The 13,499-nt window shown below is 41.7% G+C and overlaps 1 protein-coding gene across 5 annotated transcripts in view; it reads left to right on the top strand.

Moving 5' to 3' along the window:
• LOC111869413 (fructose-bisphosphate aldolase) overlaps nt 1-13,499 on the top strand; it is a 72,517-nt gene that overhangs the window by 5,903 nt on the left and 53,115 nt on the right. Inside the window, exon 1 of one of the 5 annotated variants that reach the window (XM_023860929.2) lies at nt 1,970-1,993. The exons of 3 other annotated variants lie outside the window; for them this stretch is intronic. The gene's annotated coding sequence lies outside the window, so the exon portion shown is untranslated. Of the gene's footprint in view, nt 1-1,969; nt 1,994-8,620; nt 8,719-13,499 lie in introns of those variants that run through there. One more of the 5 variants, XM_023860927.2, reaches the window with a different exon arrangement.

Below are 13,499 nucleotides of genomic sequence, written 5' to 3' on the forward strand. Positions count from 1 at the left end.
CGACCACTTCTGGCCTATTGTACCAGCCGCAGATGATAGGTGAGGGTGATTGTGAAGCAATTGGTGGAATGAAGATTGGCAGGGGAAACCCAAGCACTCAGAGAAAACCTGCCCCAGGGCGACTTTGTCCACCACAAATCCCACTTGACCAGACCTGGGTCGCCGCGGTGGGAAGCCAGCGACTAACCGCTTGGGCTATGGCGCGGCCTGAGTTTAGATATTTCTAGTGGCCTCTTTCATTCTGATTTTCCCGTCGAGGCACTATATGCACTCCTCACCATTTGTCCTACATGCCCTGCCCATCTCATCCTCCTTGACTTGATCATTCTAATTAGATTTGGCGAAGAGTACAAGTTCTGAAGCTCATCATTATGTAATTTTCTCCAACCTCCTACCAGTTAATCTCTTTTCCGTGCAAATATTCTTCTCAGCACCTTGTCCTCGTGTATCTTCAATAATTAAAAATGGGAAAATTGGTCATATTTTCACTTATATTCCTCATTTTTATGAACGGAATAAAATGAACCCACGAGTTCGCGACTTTCCGTTGGCCTGTTTTTCCACCTGCGTACTTCTCCGAAGTCACTGAATAATTTTTGACGAAATTTGGTACCACCTGGAGGAATTGTTTTCCCTCTTTTCTATCGGCCTGTTGTAATTCGTACCTTGCGTGAAGCTGAAATGTGACCTCATCGCTTTAGCAAAAAGAGAGAGAGAGAGCAAAACCCCGTAGTATGGAGAAATTTGTGTTGTATATTTGAAGAAGTGCGAGGAAAAATACTTTATGATTTTGTTGTGCTTTGCAACAGTAGATTTGTATCTGTAGTATATGAACACCAATGCTAATGAGTTCCGAAAACTAACAAAGCATTCAGAAAATACTGATATCCCAGTGGAGTAGACATATTTTTACATTTTTTATTTATTTTATTTTTTTTATTTTTCCCCCCTTGGCACTACAGCCCCAGTGGGCCTAGGCCTACCTCCATGAACTTCTCCGTTCACTTCGGTTCTTCTAGATCTTACACATTCGGTAGGACTCCTTGGGCGGGTCATCAGCTCGTCGCAAGGCCTCTACCTGTACACAAACACAGGNACAGAAAAACGCGCACACACAAACTAAACATCAATGCCCCGAATGGGATTCGAACCCACGATCCCGGTTTCCGAGCGAGCGAAGACAGTACATGCCTTAGACCGCTCGGCTACCGTGACCGGCATTTTTACATATATAAGGAGTTAATTTTATCACTAAAAATTCTGTCAGAGAAATGTATGAATTAAAACTTATTTTGTCTTAAGTTGATGGTGAAAATGAAGCCCAGATATTCCAGGCAGTTCAATGAAGCTGGGTTTACAAGTGGCCTACAGCAGCCCTGTCCAACGCGGCGCCCGCGGTATATTTTTCTGGCACCCTCCGTAACCACATATAATTGGGCCGATTTTTAATATTAATTCAAATTGTAAGACAAGAGACATTTTTGAACGTCTGAGTACTGTTAAATATTTTCGAAAAATATTATTANTAGTAGTAGTAGTAGTAGTAGTAGTAGTAGTAGTAGTAGTAGTAGTAGTAGTAGTAGTAGTAGTAGTAGTAGTAGTAGTATGGTGGCGCCCGCACCTCCATAGGCATCAGTGAATTGTGCCCGAGTACATAAGAACGTTGGATGGACAGCGTACGTACGAAACTTACATAAGAGCTCTCGGTACTGTGCAAATACGTACGTGCCCCATTAAAGTTACTTACCTTGGTGACGTAATGGCATAATGTCGAGGCTCAAGTGTTTCAACTCTTCTCGTTTACCGACGATACCATGTTGTCATGTGACTAGCAGGTGACGCAGGTCGGCTTGCTGTGTGTCGTGCGTTATCTTGACAGTACTTGGTAGGCGAAGAAAGTTCAGTATACAAGATATAAACATTTTCGGCGAAACATAACTGTGCTGCTTCCGACGCTTGTTATTAGCCATTTTTCTTGCTTTAAGGATAAAAAGTAAGTACGGGTATTTTTACAGACCAAATTGGTCTAGAAGCCTAGACTTGTATTCTGTAACATCCAAAGCTTTCACGGCTACCGAAGTTAAAATCTTATCGGGCTATCAGCCGTGTCAGATGATTAAAAATTAGCAATTGACACTAGTGATTGTTTGAGAAGATTTTTACGGATGTTACATAAATATGACGTTAACAATGTAGGGTTTGTAGGATTAGTTCATGCATTACGAAATTAAAAAACCTCCTATCCAATAGGTACCAGGGGGCTCTTTCCTCGGGGGTAAAGCGGCCAGGGTGTGAAGCTGACCAGTCACCTCCAAATAATGCCGAGGTCAAGAAAATGTGAATCTATACATCCACTCCCCAAACGTCTTCATGGCGTAGTGCTTAATTCGTTCAGCACAGGAACAACTTTACCTTATTACGAAATTATGCTTTACTACTGTCACCTCAACTTCTTGCTTTTCCTCTGTGTGAAACTCATTCCATTCAGAAATTTTACGGACTAAAATCTTTGTAATTTCTCACAGTGCTCCTTGTAAGCACAGAAATACGAACAACGAATACTGCTTAAGTCATTTCAGCATTAAATATAGCNGGCACCATGCACCTTCAATCCTTTTTCAGAGCGTTTCATAATTTGATGATTTCTGTCGTCTGGGATGTAATGCCTTGTAGTTCAGTGAAAGTCAACCGACGTTTCGTAGGAACATATAACCTCTATATTAAGGATTTAAGAGTAAGCAAAGTAAGAAGCTTATTCTTCGACCCTTAAGATGGAGGCGATATTTTTTTTTATTGCTAGTGGGGTGGGACTAAGTCCCTTGCACTGCGGCCACTTCTGGCTTATTGTACCGGCCTCAGATGATAGGTGAGGGTGATTGTGGAGCAATTGGTGGAATGAAGATTGGCAGGGGAACCGAAGTACTCGGAGAAAACCTGCCCCGCCGCCACTTTGTCCACCACAAATCCCACTTGACCAGACCCGGGATCGAACCCGAGCCGCCGCAGTGAGAGGCCAGCGACTCATCGCTTAAGCTATGTTACTCCGAAAGATCGGTTGACTTTTGATGTACTACTTAGTGTTATATCCCAGAAGATAAAAACTCTCTAAAGCTACCGCTATGATAACCTCGAATCCAATATAACGCCTTAGTTTGGTCAAATCTGTAAGTTATACATTACCGAATTGGTTATAATAGGAAAAATATGAATTATAAAGGACCGCATCTGCGGTCTAGTTGTCAGAGTTCCTGGCTACTAATCCAGAGGTCCGGGTTCGATTTCTCGGCGCGACGAGATTTTCTGGGAAGTAGTGGTTCTGGAACGGGGTCTACTCAGCCTCGTGAAGATAATTGAGGAGCTATTTCAAGGAAATAGCTGCTCCGGTCTAGAAAAGTGAAATTAACGTCCGTGGGGATTCGTTGCGCCGACCACGCGACACCCTCTATCCTCTAAAGTTGACACTAACTTCGCCGACAAGCACGGTCGCTCGATCGGTATAGTTCGCTTGCGGACTACAGGCCACGGAGTTTGTTTTATATGAATTATGGAAGATGTGTCAGTCTTAGTATTTGCCTGCAGAGCCTGAAAAATCAGGAAATACGAAATGAGTGCTGACCACAATATTTCGGTGCTCTGTTCGTTACTAGTGCAGTTTCATGAAGTTGGCCATTTTTACAGAGAAAAGTAGAGCACGCTTGAAATTGAGGCCACGCGATCTGCAAGTCTCGAGCGAGTTATGTGACGCTACTCACGTACCTCGACCATTATCACTGACACAGCTCTCTGGTATTAATAATGCCCCCTGTACTGTACGTTCTTAAGCCACTAGGGATGTACGCGGATCGCGTGCTTGGCATAACTGAACACCACATATATACTGTGTGGAGAACTGTGTTCCGTTTGAGATTAATGACACTGAAGGAACCAAATTTTGCGATATTGTGGTTTACATCATATCAGATGGAAAGATGACGTAAGAGGATATCTAAAGGATTTAGGAAGTTATAACTGGATAACTCGCACACAGGACAGAAATCGTTTGGAAGGAAATTGTTGAGCAGGCCAAAGCTTTCAAGAAATGAAGCTGTCGAGCCTTATGAAGAAGAAGTGATTTATATCCATCTTTCGAAGTAGGGAGGTCCACGATTCGAACCTAGGTCCAGAGTCTGGCTATCCTGACGAAGGTGTTTTGTGGTTTTCCTCCATCCGTCAAGGCAAACACTCAGACAGTATCTTCAAGTGATCCATGAGCAGTTTGTTTCACGAAACACTCCCTCTCTCTGCTCCCGTAACTGTCCTAACGTTATCTATGTATTATGAAATATCGTGAAATTGTTTTCTTTTATAAGAAATGAAGAATTGAGGGAAGTAGGAATGATGAAAGTGAGAAGAAAATGGATTAAATGAACAAAAAAAAACCTCCGTGGTTTTACTCCGCAAGCGAACTATGCCGACCGAGCGACCGTCGCTTGTCGGCGAAGTTAGTGCCAACTTTAGCGGATAGAGGGTGTCGCGTGGTCAGGGCAACGATAGGCTACAAACGGAGGAACATATCTTCTGGAACTGTAAACTGTACGAGGACCAGCGGTCAACAATGATGGACATTTTGTCCATACGCAAAATCAGTTGTAGGACTCTTAAGGCTAGAAGAAAAAAGATTTCTGCAAAGCGTCTGTTACTTCATAAACAACATTGCTGATTATTAACAGTATACTCTCAGATTTAAGTTAAGATCTATATTAAGAATCTCGGGATGACCACTATTATAGAATAAGATATTTATAAGAATGTGCTACAGAAGGCCTGATGGGCATTGCCTAGGCCCTTTTTTTTTGTATTTAGGATATTTTCTTCTACAAAAATATTCACATGGCCGTTAATCTCGGTTTTCTAGACCGGAGCCGCTATTTCCTTGAAATAGCTCCTCAGTTAACCTCACGAGGCTGAATGGACCCCGTTTCAGACCCACTACTTCTCAGAAAATCTGGTAGCGCCGGAAATCGAACCCGGACCTCTAGATCTGTAGCCAGGAACTCTGACCACTACACCACAGAGGCAGTCGGGATTAAATGAGCATAGAAAGAAAAGATGGCAAAAATAAAAAGAAAAGAAAGTTGAATAATGAACCAAAAGTAAAGAAGAAAACGAAAACTTAGAAACATATAAAATAAGGAAAAAAAAGAATGCTGGAACAAAAAGACACCAAAGGAAAGAAAGAGAGAGATACAGGAGGAAGGCAAGAAAATTGATAAACCTTGAGATTCCATAAAATCTGGGCAACACCTTGACTAGCTCAGATACTATCAGCTTCTTAAAAGGGGGTGTTACTCTGTATGAAGCATAACGGGGAAACCTTTATAAAGTTAGTTTCGGCTTAGTTTGTCACACAGGAATGAATATACTTACACACAAACCCACACTAATTAAACCAACGGCATTGAACCCGCGCCCTCTCTCTGTGAGCCATGACTACACAGAGCGCTACGTACGCTACGTACGCTATGTTCGCTATGCGAACAGAAAAATGTATCCCTTTATTGCCAATGTGACTGGCCACACAGACTTCTGTATGCTATGTTCCCTATATTAGCTGCGTCGCAGAGTTTACACAGCGTACGTAGCGTACGTAGCGAACATAGCGTAGCGCTCTGTGTGGCCGAACCTTAAGGCCACTACTGTATACCAACCTGCTATCTTTTACAGCCTACGTATAATTTACTGAACGGCATTTTCTTGCGTGGATCATATTGAGTTGAACTGTCTAAACGAACCTTTAAAAATGAGAGTGATAAACGTTCTGTATGTGATTTTTAAAACTCATAATTTTATATCCCCACATGAATATTTAAAAACGTCTGGGAATCACATAATCTCATTCAACAGGTGCTCGTCTAGAACGTGAAGCGTCGGAACTGTTTGATTGTGTCCCTCGCAAAGAGGCTGTTAAAAAAGCCCTTCATGGAAAAATTAGTTCTCATAATGCTCTATAACAAGAGGACATTGCTTTCGAATTGGCTAGTTTTAAATGAAATGTTGACGAATTAATTTCTCATAGATTTTTATTTTTAAAAATTCATATTATAAGAAAAATGAAAAAGAATGAAGTTATGTGTAAAATTTTCCACGAACTATATAAATATAAAATGTGTTTACAAATTAACCGGTGCCCGTCACAGTCGCCGCGCGGTATAAGGCACGATATATCTCCGCGTGCTCAATCACTGGGATCGTGGGTTTGAATCCCACTCGAGGAATGGATGTTTGTGGGCGTTTCTTCTGTGTTTATGTTGTCATGTGTAGGTAACGACCTTGCGACGAGCTGATCACCAGTCCAAAGAGTCCTACCGACTCTGTAAGGTCCATATTCCCAAATTAATTCTGGTGGGAAACAGGCCAGAGAGCTTGATCCGTCAAGGTAAGCAGAAGAGGAATTAACCGGTTTCAGGAAATTAACTTTTATCGAAGAATTGTTTCAACTTTTAAGAGAGTAAAAGTTGCGCAGAAAGTCTATAAATTGTAAAATGTGAAAGATGAGAGGTCCTTTACCTACTTATATACCAGAGTGTACATATGCATGTGTCACTATGCTACAAGCCAGAAGGCCGTGGGTTCCAGTCCCGATGAGATGTTTTCTTTTTTCAACTGACCTATTCCTTCCAGCCGCACTCTGTCCCTGGGGTCGACTCTGCCTCTAACAGAAATGGGTACCAGGAATCTTGGTGGGAAGGGGGGGGGTTAAAGGGCGGCCGGCACGTAAGGCTGACAACCTTACCGCCATCTGTGAGCCGATTGTCTTAGATAATGTGGGACCCTCAACGTCTCACAACCCTGTGGGCCTCCATGGCCTGTTACAGGGATAGCTTTACTTTTGCATGTGTAAAGAATTACTGAGCCAGCATAGCTCTGGCAAAGCAGTGACTTTTTCTGCCAACTGGACGACTGGGATTCGATTCCCCGCATGTCAGAGTTGGCTATGTCTCTTGCATCCTCCTATCCATTGGTTACCTGAAACTTCCACCCAAATATAAGGCGGCTGGAGCGTGAAACGACCACCCATATCTATCGAATCAAGTGTTAAAAATGGGCAGAGTTTTATTTTTGAGGATAATAGTTATGTTTTCGGTTTAAACTTAATGTAAAATTGGCCTACGGGTTATTTTGGACCTAAACAAAGCCAAATAAAATCCACCTCAGAGTTCTTTCCATTAAGAGGTGTGAGAACGGCTAGATGGATATTACATCCTTATTCTGAGCTCATTTTATACTCATTATACAAGAGACGTTTAAAATAGATAACGGAACGAAACTTTATGTATTTGTTAGCCGAACCCTGGTCGTCTATTTTAATCTTATGCTCCGGGAAATGTGTAGGGCAATTTCGTTCGTCAGACTAACGCAAGGAGCCTATCTTTGTCTGAAAAGGTCATGCCCCTTAGGGGCAACCCAGACTGTATTGTTTTGATCTTTAGCTTCTGAAATGGTGACGTGACGTTTGAAGTCATATATGAAACTGTTTACAGAACAGATGGCTTTAAATGTGAGATTTGAATTAGCTTGCGGTATTCCTGAATGTGATGTCGTGTGCTATGGTACCCAGATACCAACTTCTGGAAGAACGTTCACTGTGATAGTGGCTTCCAGTGTGAAATTAGACTAAGTATGATGGCGTAGCGGTAACATTCTAGACCCGTATGCGAGAGATACTGGGTTCGAATCTTGGGCAGGAACCCGTCTGACGTGGCTGGGATTTTTCATAGCTTTTCTCAGGCAAATTCCAGGATGGTATGATGGCTTCTTTCGAAATGTTTTCGGATTTGTTCTTCACTGTCATGTGGTCGTTCGACGCTATATAGTCTGAGCTACTGACAGCATTCATGAATAAACCGGAAATAAAAACATAAAATTAATTCGGTATATGTACCATTTGAGACTAGTTTTACTAAACTTTAAACCATACCTGTTCAATTTCCCAACTAATATAATCTTAGGAATTATTGTTAGATAGGATGGGATGGATTGGATTGATCTGGCTCAGGATAGGGACCAGTGGAGGACTCTTGTGAACACGGTAATGAACCTTCGGGTTCCATAAAATGCTGGGAAATTCTTGAGTAGGTGCAGAATTGGCGGCTCCTCAATAAGGGCTGAGCTCCATGAGTAAGTAAGTAATGGCTCTACGGCCCTTAGTTGGGCCTCGACCGCTTTTTTTCAGTTTCTTAATCCTATACACAGACGGTAGGACGCCTTGAACGAGGGATCAGCCCTTCACAAGGCCACTACCTACACACAGAGCAACATAAACAGAATAAATGCATGCAGACATCCGTGCCTTGAGTGGGATTCGAACCCACGATCCCAGCGTTCGAGCGAGCGAAGGCAGTTCATGCTTTAGATGGCTCGGCCACTGAAATCGGCATAATTTTTGGAATATATTTGTATAAACACCGATTTACCTAAAATATGAACACATTTTCTTTAGGCATGTGTCCTTGTTATTCGGTTATATCCAAGTCACACTGCAGTAATCAATATTAGGCATCTGAAACCCCTCATAGAAAAACAAAGTTATAAAGGTCGTTTGAAAGTGACGTTGAGTTATCTCACGAGATAAATATCAGCTTGAGCTGCAGTAGGGGGCTACGTCCGCCTCACACTCACACTGACCGTCCATCAGGCTGGAAGGTTCGTCCTTCGTCTCTCAACTCAACAAGTTTTAAGGTTTGTTTTTATATGAGTACAATAATCTGATTAATATAATATTTGTATTCATTTATATTGCATTCTTAGCAGTAATTAATTTCCCCCAAAATTGTACAACGTGTTTACTAACCAAATTCTGAGGTTCATCGCCATTGACACAAAAGCCAGTCACTTGACTTCGTCGTGAATGAAAATATTCTAATTCATAAACATAACCTGGTTTCTCTTTCCTTGAACAGCAAATGTACATCTGTACCTCTCTCACGTAACATCAGTCTTCACTCATAAAACAGACGGATATTAAAGCAAAAATAAATATGCAGAGTGTAACGCCGTGTAGTCCGATAGAAGTAAACCGATATTTCGGAATAACATACTCTCTCCATCTTCAGGGTCAAACCTTACCCAAAAAGATGGAGGTAGTACGTTATTTCGATTCGTCGGTGAAACTTTACCGGGCTACACGGCGTTACTTCTTCATAATCACCGCTTAGAGGACTTCAAATCCGACAATAAATATATACAGAACTGTAAGGTTTATTTTGGACTCTATCCATCGACTGGTATATATAAGGCAAAAACCATAACGTTTCGGAGACTGGATCTGTCTCCGTCCTCAGGTGGATGGGGCAAGATAGACCTATTCAGTTGGGCCCGTTAGAAAGAGCTAGTCTCAGTCCTATATATACCAGACGATGGATAAAGTCCAAAATAAACCTTATAGTTCTGTACAGCATACACCGTCGTCAGAATCCTTTAAAGCCAATAAATATATAGTTCATAAAATGAAGTCGGTTCCTTCTATGTTGAATTTCTATCCAATATAAACGCCCGTTTGCCGTCTTTTTGAACAATATTAATTCATGTAACGAAGGATTATTAAAGAAAATCACATATACGTATATTATCCGTTTAACATATACGTATAACATCGATGGATATGTTAGGTTTTAAAATATTGCAGAATTAGAATTTATGTTAACGGTATATCCTGCAAGAACGGATCATTGTCAGAGCTGTTTACAAAATATCTCGTGATGTTTATATGCAAATATGAATAGAGAATGAACTCTGAATTTGGACTTTCAACTAGTAGCAAATATTCTAAGTAAACAAGACCAAAGCAGTGGGCTAATAGTATGGAAAAATATTTTTCATATGAGATTTATTTGTGTCACTGTTTCACGAAATTAAACTTTCAGAAACCGATGAATCTGATAAAAGTAAAGGAAATAACTAGCAGATTTGTTCTATTTTATTAGCCTATTTTGAACTAGCCTATTTGAACAAGCCAACCGATTTTAATTACATTTGCTACGAACTGTATGCCATTGGATGTTATATAACTATGGCTCTAGAACCCTTTGTTGGGCCTTGGCCGCTTTTTCTGTTTCTTAATAAATACAAAATCGGTAGGACTTCTTGGAAGGGGTATCAGCCCACAGAAAGGCCTCTACCTACACACAGAACAACACAGACACAGAATAAACGCACCCAGACATCCATGCATTAAGTGGGATTCGAACACACGATACCAGTGTTTGAGTGGGAGAAGACTGTTCATGCCATAGACCGCGCGGCCGATGTGATCGGCTTTTCGATATTATACTAGCCCTGTATTTTTAATTTCGTAAGTAAGTATTGATAGCATGAAGGCACGAACTTGTGAGGTGGGAGCGACTTTAGCTGTAGGGTCCAATGTTAATACATCCTTGAAAAAGATTGACCTTCTCCTGGAACTCAGAAGAGCAGCATGGCGGCCATGCGAAGTTCTCATTTAGGTTGTAGTTCCATAACAGTGACTAATGAATCATTGGATCAGGGAACATGAAATTCTACAGGAAGATTTTTTTTTTGACATCCCATATTTTATTGTGCAATCTGTAAAGATACATTTAGCAGAATGGTTTGAAAAGTATCTACGATGTCATGGGGAGAGACACACAGTAGTGCCTCTCCGTGGAGTATGGATAGTCCTGTTGGGGCTGTAGGGAGTGTTCCTAAAGCTAACTTATTTACTACACTACAAGCTACTTTAATCTGAGAATCTGGAGGGCAGGTCACTGGGCAGATTCTTCTTCAGTCTACGAGAGGTAGGTGGCTTCATGAGTTGCGTTGCTAAGCGGTTGGGATGGGTACTGAGTCCTTCTCTGTACCGGGAGCTGAAGCGGCGAATTTCTTCCTTGATCGATGGGACTTGGAGATCTTTCCGTAGTACTGCATTAGGGACGTACCATGGTGCGTCAGTTATGAGTCGCAGGACTTTNGTTGGAGGTAGAAGCTGTTCCCCATAATTGGATCCCGTAGGTCCATATGGGTTTGATGGAGGCTTTGTAGATGAGGAGCTTGTTACAGGAAGACAGATACGAATATTTCTATTAATTCCGCATGAAATGTTGCTTACAAGATAGCAATTACAAATATGGCCACGGCGCGAAGCTTTGTGGTTATGTCCTACCGATACAACGAAGTAAGAACTGTAGGCCTGCTAAGTAGTAAGTTCTTTCCAAAAGGAAGGTCAATTCTTAACTTATTTACGTGCTTGCTTAACAGCTTGAAGGCCAAATATGAAGCAAACACGAGCAAAAGATATAAATAAAACAAACACACAGACGAAGGAAATAATATATATTACGAGGGAGAGTCAGTAAATAAGTCACAAATGGAAGTAGAACAGCTGTAATGGACGTAATAGGTTTTCTATGTGTATCACTAGGTAGCAGCACAGTACAACTTCATGACAGTCTAGGTAGCAGATGCATATCTGTTCAGAGGCTGGTTTCAGTAGTCAAAATGGCGACCATGCTGTAGGAGTACACTACCGAAAAACAGCGTTCTGTCGTGATTTTTGTGGACAAAGTACTCAATGCAAATGATATTCATAAAGTGTTTCCTGCTTACGGTGGGAAGGGTGTGTCGCGTAAAGCACTTCCACCTTGGTGGCAAACGTTTCGCTGACGAAGAAGTTGAAACGGAGGCACGGAACTGGCTGATACAACAGTCAAAAGACTTGTATGCTGCTGGTTTTGACGGACTGGTAAGGCGATGGGGCATGTGTATCAATGCTAGTGGAGGATATGTCGAGGAATAAATATTTTTTCTGGTTCGAATATCACATGTTTTATATTTTATATCCATTTGTGACCTATTTACTGACTTTGCCTCTTACATATTTACAATTGCAAACAAAATTCTTATTAGTGTACGATTGGATCGTACTGCCATCTACGCATGCTCCAGTGCTATAAACCATGACCTAAATTTTGATTTGATTAGAAAGTTACGTTACATAAATATGACGTCAACAACATAAAATTTGCTTTCCTGAATATATTATGTAATAGGAAAGTAAATTTTGTTAATATGTAAGTAAATTTAGGATTGAATTCCATCAAATAAAGAAAATGTCGCGTTTGATGGAAATCAATCCTAATTTTACTCATATGTAACAGAGTGAAACGGTTAAGAGTAATGTCTATCGTAAAAAATAAACTTTATTGTTTCTACTCGGGACTATCTAGGGCTCTACGGCGCTTTGTTGGGCCTTGGCCGCTTTTGTAGTTACTTGTTTTTATGCAGTCGTTAGGACTCCTTGGACGGGGGATCAGCTCGTCGGCCGCTGCCTACACAGGACAACACAAATACAGAATAAACGCGCGCACACATCCGTGCCTCAAGTGGAATTCGAACCCATGATCCCAGTGTCTGAGCGGGCAAGGCAGTTCATGCCTTAGACCTCGCGTGTCAAGGACTTAACCAACTTGTATCTATGTTTCTAAATTATTATAGGGAAGACGGACAATAAGAAGTTGGGTTCGACTGGTTAAGTATGAAATAAGTTGGAGAATTCAGTCGTACGGTGCTCTTTTTAACTATCGGAATTCCCTTTGACGAGCTGAGTAAATTCATGAAAACTTTTGTCTAGCCACTCCTGCCGAGATGCGCCGTATCTCGGTGCAGACAAGTCCAACCCGTTACCAAGGGATCCCAGCCCAAAATAGACCACAGACACTTTATTGCCAGTTCTTTTAACTTGATAGTCAACTACGAACACCTCAAACATTTTTTACAGTTTTGGCGAGCTCAGGATATATACATTTTATATTACGAATCGGTTTCCTGTACGATGAGACGTTTACGACTTTGAGAAGCCTGATAAAGTTTGATTTGATTTAAACGTAAAGGATGGGTTATAAAAACGGATTCCACCCAACTACTTCAATGTATTCATCGCACATTCTAAACGCCATCGAAATCCGTAGCATGCAGACGAACATGACGCTCCCTTTATGGATTCCCTTAATACCGTGACTTGCCGCCAGGAAGGCCGGACGATAAAACGTCCATCACTGGTCAACGGCTAGAAATTCCTAGGCAACAATGCATAGGGCATCCATGAAACACTTCGTTTCGATTCACGTTCTTGATCTAAGACAGTCGGTAGGACTCCTTGGACGGGGGATCAGCCCGTCGCAAGGCCGCTACCTAACACAAACAGAATAATCAGAGACATCCATTCCTTAAGTGGGATTCGAACCAACGATTCCAGTGTTCGAGCGGGCAAAGACGGTTAATGCCGTAGACTGCATGGCCACTGTGATCGCCCAAGACCATCAACTACCGTTGGTAATATAAGATTCGATTTAGGGTCTTTTGAGAAGGGTTGGAGGCTTCAGGTGGGAGTACCTATATATTCAAACGTGCCTAGTGTACCAGCCCCTGATGGCAGATGACTATGGGACGTTGGTAGAATAGTAATTGGCAGGGGAAAAGGCAAGTGCTTTGGGAGGAACCTGCCC

The sequence above is a fragment of the Cryptotermes secundus genome, unplaced genomic scaffold, assembly GCF_002891405.2.
Source record: "Cryptotermes secundus unplaced genomic scaffold, Csec_1.0 scaffold813, whole genome shotgun sequence".
Taxonomy (NCBI): Eukaryota; Metazoa; Arthropoda; class Insecta; order Blattodea; family Kalotermitidae; genus Cryptotermes; species Cryptotermes secundus.